At 43.8% G+C, this 10,107-nt stretch overlaps 1 protein-coding gene across 2 annotated transcripts in view; it reads right to left on the bottom strand.

Annotated features, from left to right (window-relative positions):
• LOC126539315 (glycogen debranching enzyme) overlaps positions 1–10,107 on the bottom strand; it is a 175,454-nt gene that overhangs the window by 13,913 nt on the left and 151,434 nt on the right. The window lies entirely within an intron of this gene.

Raw genomic sequence — 10,107 nt, 5'->3', positions numbered from 1 at the left:
GACCCCACAGTCCCTTTATTTGTGAATAAAAAAATGACAGATGGAGACTGATAATGCAAACTCATTGGCAGAACATGTCCTACTTCCATTTGACCCCCCACACCATGGGAGAAGCATTGTTGACACTGAACTTCACAGCAACTCAACCTCGTGCTGTTCCAACGCCTGAGCCAATCACATTTTTGTGCCAACACAATGTTGTGCAGTTGCAAAATTCATGCCACTAGTTGCCAACATACTCCACCCATTTTCACTGCTTAGCACTGCCTCACTTGCTCGGCGTGACATTTATTCCATTCTTATGATTGCATTGCAGATAGTGGGCACCTTAGAGCCATGTTTTACTGCAACTAGTTCTGTGATCCCCATTTTATGGAGATAAATGACATCTTTCGCGACGTCTGCTACGCACCTATTACACTCGGGACACAGCATTGACATCACGTGGTCCAGCATGGAGACTACCCTGCATGCAGCAGCTACAAAGGTGAGACAGCTGGCCAAACACAGCTACCAAGAAAGTGCAGGAATATAATATGCTTCTCCTTAAGAGGGTGCTCCTTGTACAAATACATGCAAAAAGCAGAAACGCTTGTGTTAGACTACTGTCGGGCCAGTTCAAATAAGATTTCTTGAATTTGAGAGATAAAGCTGAATCCTCCTTCACTGCAGGAAGCAGAGTTTTTTTTTTAGGGCCTCATAGCTTTTGCAAAAGTTGTCAAAAACCAACAAGATAAAAAAAAAAGATGAAGTGTTAAGCTTACAAATCTGCAGCTTTGCACCATAAAGAGACATTGCAGTTCTGCAAAAACTGCATCTGATCTCATACGGGCAAATGATATGTATGAGTTTACAGGTTAAGTGAAATTGTTACATATAAACAAACTCAATTCACCTTAATTCAATGACAAAGGTTGTATAGATGTAGAGTAGAACGTCTAATGTATAGAAAACTGTATTCCCTATACAATGTTCTTCTCAAGTTCAAACAATGTGCAACTCGATAACAAGATTTTTTCACTTTGTTTCAATTAAGACTTTTTCTGTGTCAAACGGAGGTGTGTGTGAGAAAAGTAGTTTCGGTTCCATTGTGTGGAAGGGTTTCGCTGCTTAATACAAAGATCTTAGTTAAAATAAAAAGTATTTGGGAGCTCTTTTGCAAATGTCTTTATCTAAACACACCCAGCTTACTCCTCTGCTGCATTGACGTGATAGTGCTTTCCCACTAGGCTGGTGCATCGGTCATATAGACGGGGAGTATTTAAGATAGAAGGCGTAATTAGAGAGTAGTGCCAGAAGTAGTTTCCCCAGACCAGCCTTAAACAGCTGGCAAAGTGCGCTTTCGCGTTCTCGCTACCTCACCATACCATAGTATAAAATACAGATGCAGGAACCCTGAAAACACAAGCTCAACTCATTTCATGGCTCAGAAAAAGCAAAAAAGACAAAATCTGAGTAACTTTTCTTTACTACCACAAAAACGACAAGCTCGAAATACAATATGAATGTAATTTCAATTTCACTGTTAGAACTAGACAGATCACAGGAATGACCACACAAGGTTCTAAATACAGGCAAAATTTTTCAGCTTAATTTATCAGTCATGTGACGGCATTCAGTAAAGTTTCAATGAAAATCAGCAAATATTGTTTGTTTTAAAATGCCCTTAAAATTGACCAATTTTTGCCTATCTTTGCAATTTTGGCATTTTGGGGAATTTATTACAAAATAAATATGTAATGTAGCTGCACATTTATTTTGTTAATTTGCAAGAAACCATTTGAAAATTTGTCAGAGAATTTTTTAGCATTGTCGGCTTAGCCCACAAAGTCACTGATTTCAAGGTCAGCGAGAGGCATTTGCCCAAAGAGCGAAGTTAAGAAAATTTTATGCAAATACTGCAGGTGCCGTAAGTGAGTTTCCCTAAGTCAGCAATTCTAAAAGGCTAAAATTACAAGAAAAAAATGTTTGAAAAATGTTTGGCAGCATACAATGTTTTAATTTCGGAGTGATAAGTCTTCAAACTTGAAAACACTACTAGTCGCAAAATTGTTATCCTCTATCTTTAGCGAACTGCAATTTTTCTTCTGTAAATCTGTGCTGCATCTTACATTTAAGATAGAAATGTCTCTACAGAGACATTTGCCCACTTTATATAAAATTTTAACAACAAAAAAAGTAGTCATAACCCCCTCCAGTCTATTCTTAATCCCTCAAAGGAATCGAAACCACCCCCCAGGCATGGTGAAAAAAACATTGTCCACAGATAGCAACGCTGCTGTGAACATCCCAGCCAAGCTTTGCAGTCCTGCACGGCATGTGGGGCTCACAAATGGAGCGCAATGTCACCTTTTTCTCAAATGCTCTCTTTGCAACAAAAGCCTGATCCTCACTCTTTTCTGAATGCTTTATTTCGTAATATAGCAGATTCCCATACGCAGCTGCTATTGGCCAATAGCTGACATAAATCAAGAAGGGTGTTTGGATCAGTGCATTTATTTCTACTATTACTGTGTATATTTATTGACAAAGTTTAGTAAACAGGCTGAAGTAAGCGAAAATCTGCTTTCGAATTTCGATAATAATTGTGTACTTCTGGAAGAAGCCGGCTATTGTCTGCTCATGACTGATCACGGCCACCCGTGTAGGAACTAAACTCTGGCCACTCTGCTTATTGGTGTCGTAGCCGTTGGGCCCTGCTAACTTTGACTAGCTTTGAATGCTCAACTAGCCTTGAAACACATGAAACTTAAGGTCAGACCACATGCATGCTGGTCACTCCTGGTGGCTCCTGGTTAGATGCCTAGGCGGACATATTGATAGCGCTTTAAAATGCGCAAGTTTGATGTAGCTACTATCCATCGTGCAAGCTGGTGAAGGACAAGGCTGGTCCACACCACATAGCACTGTCAGACTGGAGCATATGAGTGCGAGCACGCACTCAAGCCTTGTTGTGCACAAAGCAAACGCTGTGCATATGCATAACAGATGCATAAAGCTGCAGTCTGCTACGTAGCATAGACTGAAATCATCGCCTGCCGCGGGGCACCATGACAAGTCCCCTGGCTGGGTGCACTGTGGCTCACTGAGGACAACCGTGTTTGGCTTACGTTTGGCATGTCGTAGGTACCAAAATTAGAAGTAGTGGTGTCTATGTTAACATCCAAAATTAAACCTGAACTGTGCACCACAGAGACGTTCAGTAGGTGGAGCTTTGTGGGCATGTCCCACTCCTCCGTAGCCTTCGCAGTACAAAGCATTGAACGAGGAGCAGAAGCACCGTGAAGGGCGTGTTTAATTGCCAATAAATCCACTTCTCCTGAATGCATTGAAGTACACAGGGTGTCTACCAAGTTGACATTTCCAAATTCTCTGAGTTTTCCAGGTATTCCCTGAGTGCCTTTGCAAGATTCCCAGAGTGACCGAGAACTTTGTTTTATGTCAAGACGGGCTGACAGCATGTCGTCCAATGCTGTCACTCTCTAGTAAGCATGTTAAAAAATAAAAAACTACTTAATCAAGTTTGAATAGTAAGCAGTAGTGTTTATTTTATTCAAAAAGAAAACAGAAGGGAAGAGTTAGTAAAATGCATAGCGAATAAAATATCTTTGAAAAAAATGGTAAAGCCCATTGCAAATAGAGTCAAACATCTTCAAATACAAATAAAAAGAGATGCATACAGAAGCAAATATTTTCGACTATGAGCTATTTCTATCAACTACCTATTCATGACCATGTGGCATTTAGAAAAAAAAATACTAACGATCTATGACTGTTTTTGCTAACCATATGATCACTTGAAATCATGTTTATAGATTTTATAGGGATATCATGTAGGCCCACTCAATTTTGTATAAAACCTACTAAGTATTTTATTAGTACAATGTTACACCACATCTACTACATTTTACCATTGTATAATACCTGGTTCTTGAATGTCTTTTGTTTGTTTTCGTGTTCTTCTTAAAAATTATTGTCTAGTCCCCCTCACATGATACTCCTACATAGAGCCTGTGAGGTATATGTTATAAAACACACACACACACACACACACACACACACACACACACACACACACACACACACACACACACACACACACACGCGCGCGCGCACGCACGCACGCACGCACGCACGCACGCACGCACGCACGCACGCACGCACGCACGCACGCACGCACATGACAGCAAGCTCATTGGTATGAGGCCCAGACTTTGTCACAGGTGAGATTCTCTCTAGACAGCTGGAAAGTCAAGCTCAGCTATCCCAACATAATCTCAGCTTGTGCATAACGCCTCAGAGTTGCGTTTCACTGCTTTAAATCTTTCATTGCCACGAGAAAATTGTCATTTTTTATAGGCCTCAGAAAAAATTATTTACTAGCACAAATAATATTCCAGCACACATTGCAGCATAGCATATGGTGCATAATAAAATGCTGTTTCCAAAAGCATAGGCTGCCAAACAAAAAATTGATTAGGTAAAACATAAAAATTCTATAAAGCGTCATTTCTGCTGCCAGTTGATAATACAATAAAACCAACAATAAGAACTTGATATCTACAAAAACATTAATATCAAAGGAAATTCAGAATATACATTTCAAAGATAAATAACCCAGGAATAATGTCTGAAACAATAAATGCTCAGTACACCACCGTTCTTTGGATACGAAAAAAAAAAAAGAAAAAGCTATGAGCAGTTCATTGCTCATGCTGTGTGGAGAAGCAGTCCCTGGATTTTGTGAAGCATAGGTGCACTCTGCCCTTTTTCCACAAAATATCTGGTTTTCGTCCAACTTTGTGGTCCTCGTAACACATTTTGCCATTCCGCTTTTTCAGCATCTTCTGAGGATGGTCCAATGAGCAGTCCAAAGAACGTACTTTGCCAGCTCGTCTAGAGTCATGCACCTCTTCCAGGACCAATCGCTCTCAGCGTAGCTGGGCAACTACAAGATTATGCATCCAAGTATATCTGTTTGTATTTTTGCAGATTGTATTCATCACCTCTGCAGAGAGAGTAGAAAGAAATCCCATGCCGTTGTAAACTGTCTTGCGCTGACCTGTAGTGCTGGGCGGAGATGTGCTACAGGTGGCCTTCTTCGCGTGAACGAAAGTTTCTTTGCTGCTGAAGGCAGCACATCATAACCTAGTGAAGTATGCACCCTGAAGATAATCAGTAGAGCTCTCAGGTCATGCAAGAAGATCGGCAGATAAGCGCACACAAGGAAGGAGACCGCTCAAGGACGTAAAGGAAACTCGCCGGTGAACAGCTGCAGATGTTCCATGCTGACTCAAATCATCGTCACCGTCAGAGCTTGAATCTGCTTTGCTGTCATCTTCGGAATCCTGAATCCTTATCACTGAATTGAAGTGCAGGTGTAGCTTAGTTTTGAGCCTGACCCTTTTCTCGCGACACAGCCGTGTGGGATGACGCCATGGGAGCGATTTTCGATAACTGCGCAGTGACACTGGCAGCGCCCCTTGCCTGGATTTTACGATAGAAGCAAAACTGAAACTCTTGGAAACTGGTTTAAAATGCCAGGTCCACATGTTGAACATGCGGCGGACTTTCAGAAATACACTTTGGCAGAATAAAATGACTCCAAACCAAAGCTCACTAGTGCACAGCTGCTCACTAGTGCACAGCTGGTGTCATTTTCGGTCAATTATCACCGCTCAGCACTGTCGGACGGCAAAGCTGGCTATATAATTTAATTCTTGACTTCCTAGGAATCATTTCATTACAAAATTGTGATGCTAGTGCAGCGTAATCCTGAGCGGCATGCTTTCTTCCTGGAGCGCAGCAGAAGGTGACAGCCATGCCTTTCTTTTCTATAACATACACACATTAATTCGCAGAAAGGTCCGTCAAAAATCACAACATTGCCGGAATGTGAGAATTTAAACTGATTCTGAAAGTTCAGTGCCTGTACTAACTACTGGATGGCCTTAAGTGGATAAGAAACGGCTTCAACATGTCGAAATTGGCAATCTGAAGCATAGATCACCGGTGATCGATTTGAATAGTCTTGGTAATGAAAGAGTTAAAGAGTTTATTTTGGTTTGGATAAGGCACAGCTGCATCTCGGCGTCAGCCAACACTGTTTTTTGAGCTTAAGCTCCTTCAAAGCGGCGGCAGTACACTTCCTTTCCCGTTCCTTCCTCAATGTGTCCTTTCTGTTCTCGTCCTCCTTCCATGGTGCGTTCGCCCCACAGACCATTTGAAGCATGCTCCTGGTCAGTTGTACAGTCAACGTCCGATTTTTTCGGGCTCTCTAGGGGTCGTGAACAGGTCCGAAAAAAAATGAACGCATGTCTTTTACTGCCTTTAAGGGCTCAAAGTGCCACAGGCACATCTGAAAAAGCGCTCAAGGTCTGTCAGTACACTTATTAGGCATATCGATCCTGGCACTGTGACAGAAGACGGCAGGAGCGCACGTGTATAATTGAGGAATACATACTGGGTCCCGTGACAATTGCCCCTTCACACACTTGTTCAGTGCAGCGGTGCACACATGTTCAGTGCAAAGTGCAGCGGTGGCGTAGAGGTAGAGCATCCGCCTCGGGTGCAAGAGGACCATGATTCGAATCCCGGTGCCACGCAATTTTCCACCGGATTAAAAAAAAATGTGCGTGTTGATAAAATTGCATAAACAGGCCTGGAGTGCGGCCTGATCCCGGTGACCAGAACCAGTAACGCACTCCCTCACCAAAGCAGGATTGGCCACCCTGGTGCAGTACTTGGCCACAACCTCCTATATGAGATTGGGTGATGGAACAAACGGGAGTTAATGACATCTTAGTTGAAATCAAGAAAAAGAAATGGGCATGGGCAGGACAAGTAATGAGGAGGGAAGATAACTGATGGTCATTAAGGGTTACGGGCTGGATTCCAAGGGAAGGGAAGCGTAGCAGGGGGCGGCAGAAAGTTAGGTGGGCGGATGAGATTAAGAAGTTTGCAGGGACGACATGGCCACAATTAGTACATGACCGGGGTAGTTGGAGAAGTATGGGAGAGGCCTTTGCCCTGCAGTGGGCGTAACCAGGCTGATGATGACAGTTGTTAAGCTTCACCGAAATATTTATTGTATGCTTCACTGAGGCGAAGCTTGCTTTCGGAAACCGACATAATGCTACACGCCGTGCATTCATAGCTTCAAAGCCATTGGCGATGATTACAAAAGTCAATGGAAACTGACCCTGGCAATGTCTAACACCCGAACTCTCTCAAGTGAAGCTAGCTCAGCAGGACTCTTTGAGGAACTATCAGGCATTGTTTGGGATATCACTGGCCTTAGTGGGGGTTAGAACTCGTGAGGCTTATACAGTGCTGACGAATGGCCACGTACTCACCATAGAGGACTTACAGATAAGAAGCAGTATGGAGCAGGACTCCTAATCCATAAGGACATAGCGGGCAACATTGACAAACTCGACAGCATTAATGAGAGGGTAGCAGCAGTCGTAATGAAACTGAATAACAGGTATAGATTAAGATTAACAGGTATAGATTAGGTTGGAGCGTAGGCCAGTACAAGCCTACGCTCCAACCTCCAGTCATGATGATGATGAAATAGATCAATTTTATGAAGATGTTGAATTAGTGATGAGAAAAGTGCAAACTCAGTATACTGGGCGACTTTAATGCAAAAGTGAGGGAAAAGCAGGCTGGTGAAAAAGCAATTGGCAACTACGCCGTCGATTCTAGGAACACTTGAGGAGAGATGTTGGTAAAATTAGAGGAAAGAAATAAGCTGCGAATAATGAACACTTTCTTTAGGAAGCGTAGGAACAAAAAATGGACCTGGAAAAGCCCTAATGGTGAAACAAGAAATGAAATTGATTTCATACTGTCTGCCGATCCCAGTATAGTACAGGATGTAAAAGTGTTACGTAGGGTAAAGTGCAGTGATCATAGGTTAGTGACGTCCAGAATTCACCTTAATTTGAACAGAGGAGTAAAATTGGTCACTAAAAAAAAAATTAACTTATCGGGTTTTACGTGCCAAAACCACTTTCTGATTATGAGGCACGCCGTAGTGGAGGACTCTGGAAATTTCGATCAACTGGGGTTCTTTAACGTGCACTTAAATCTAAGTACACGGGTGTCTTCGCATTTCGCCCTCATAGAAATGCAGCTACCGTGGCCAGGATTCAATCCCACAACCTTGTTCTCAGCAGCCCAACACCACAGCCACTGAGCAACCACGGCGGGTGCAAGTACAAGAAGAAACAGGCCAACCTAGACGCAGTACGGGTAAAAGCAGACCGATTCAGGCTGCTACTTGCAAACAAATATGCAGCCTGAGAACAAAGGAATGAAGATGACATAGAGGTAATGTATGAAACTGTAAATAGGCGGGCTCCAGAAGCAGCAATTGAAGTGGGAGGTAAGGCACCAAGGCAGCCAGTAGGTAAGCTCTTTTAAGTAGCAAAGCACATCATAAAGAAACGACAAAGAATGCAAGTGTAGAACTCAAGAGATAAGACAGAATTTGCGGAACCATCAAAACTGATTGTGGTGACCAGACCCGCGGCCATAGCGCACAGCAATGAAGACACAGTAGCTGCTGTCAGGGGCGTAGGTACACTGCCCGCACAGGTCATGCGCTCTGTTTTTATTGTGCTTTGCGCGCCCCCTGGTGGTGTCAGTTACCACACTTCCTTCCCCCTTAATACAATAGATTAACAGCATATAAACAGTTACAGTTCAAGGAGAAAACCGAAGCACCGGACGGCGTTCCCTAGTGCTCCGACGAAGCCGAGGTGTGGAAAGAAGCAGGGAGCAATCGGTGCGTGTTGATGTTATGGTGTCACTAGTCTCCAGCTGATAGGGCTCGCCGAAAGTAATGGTTGACCCTCCATGCTTGTCGCTGCTTCAGGTAAACCACTCTAAATTGTACCTCCAGTCCTTGAGGATAAACTCAAATGTGGTTCTGAGCGTGCGGTAGAAGGGCTGGAGCACTGACAGTTGTGCTGGTCGGGCATCGACTGTGGCCTTACATGGTCGGGATGCTGGGTCCATTGTCACCCATCATCCAATTGTAGCTCTCCCCCTGTGAATTGTGTTGCCTGGTGACTACATTGGGAATCCAGCTCGGACCTGGCTGAAAATTCCTGGTAAATACTGTCTCCTGGTTGTGCTGGCATCCTCGGTTTCGTTCTTTGATCGTACTCCATCTTCTGAGCGAGTTGTTTCTGGAGGACTGTTTTCCTTAGGTCTGGCAGCAGCAGATCCAATGCAGTCCCCTGGGCCAACTTTCTGTAATTTTACTTTCATAGTTTGAATGGCTCTCTCCACCGCACCATTAGAAGCTGGGTGATACGGTGGTACTAGCATCCGGTTCATGCCGTTCTTCTTCAAGAATGTCTCGTACGCTTCACTTGCGAATGCGGGTTTATTGTCCGATACCACCATGTCTGGGAGGCCCTGATTCGCAAACATGACCCGCATGCATGCAATTGTACATTCCGCTGAGGGTGATGAAACAGGAAAAACTTCAATCTATTCTGAGAATGCATCAATTGCGATAAAAAAAAAAATTGGAATTAACGGTAAGGTCCAGCATAGTCCACATGGATCCTTGACCAGGCCCTGTCTGGGAATGGCCACAGCATCATAGGCACTGGTCTCAATGGTCTCTGCTGTAGTTGGCAAGTGAAGCAGTCTTGAACCGTGGTTACGATGTCACTGTCTAACGACGGCCACCACACATGACTTCGGGCGATGGCTTTCATTTTTGTGACCCCAGGGTGGCACTCGTGTAGTAACTTGAGGACTCCCCCTTGGAGGCTGGAGGGTACCACAACACGGTTTTCCCAGAGCACACAGTTCTGATGCACACTCAACTCGTTGAATCGGGACATGTACGGCCCCCCCCTCTGATGTCAAGTCTTGAACATGACCAGACCATAAATCCTGTAGCACTCTTGACAACACCGGATCTCTTGCAGTGGCTTCTGCAACCACCTTTGATGAAAGGACATGGGGATAGACACTTTCAAGCATGAATACCTCTGCAGGCACCCCTGAAGAGCAATAAATTGTTGGCAAGCAGAGTCTACTCAACCAATCTGCATGGGCTATCAGGCTTCCAGACCTATA

The sequence above is a fragment of the Dermacentor andersoni genome, chromosome 11 (assembly GCF_023375885.2).
Source record: "Dermacentor andersoni chromosome 11, qqDerAnde1_hic_scaffold, whole genome shotgun sequence".
In the NCBI taxonomy this organism is placed as follows: domain Eukaryota; kingdom Metazoa; phylum Arthropoda; class Arachnida; order Ixodida; family Ixodidae; genus Dermacentor; species Dermacentor andersoni.
The sequence above is the reverse complement of the archived record's forward strand: the minus strand, read 5'-3'. Positions and strand labels throughout refer to the sequence as shown.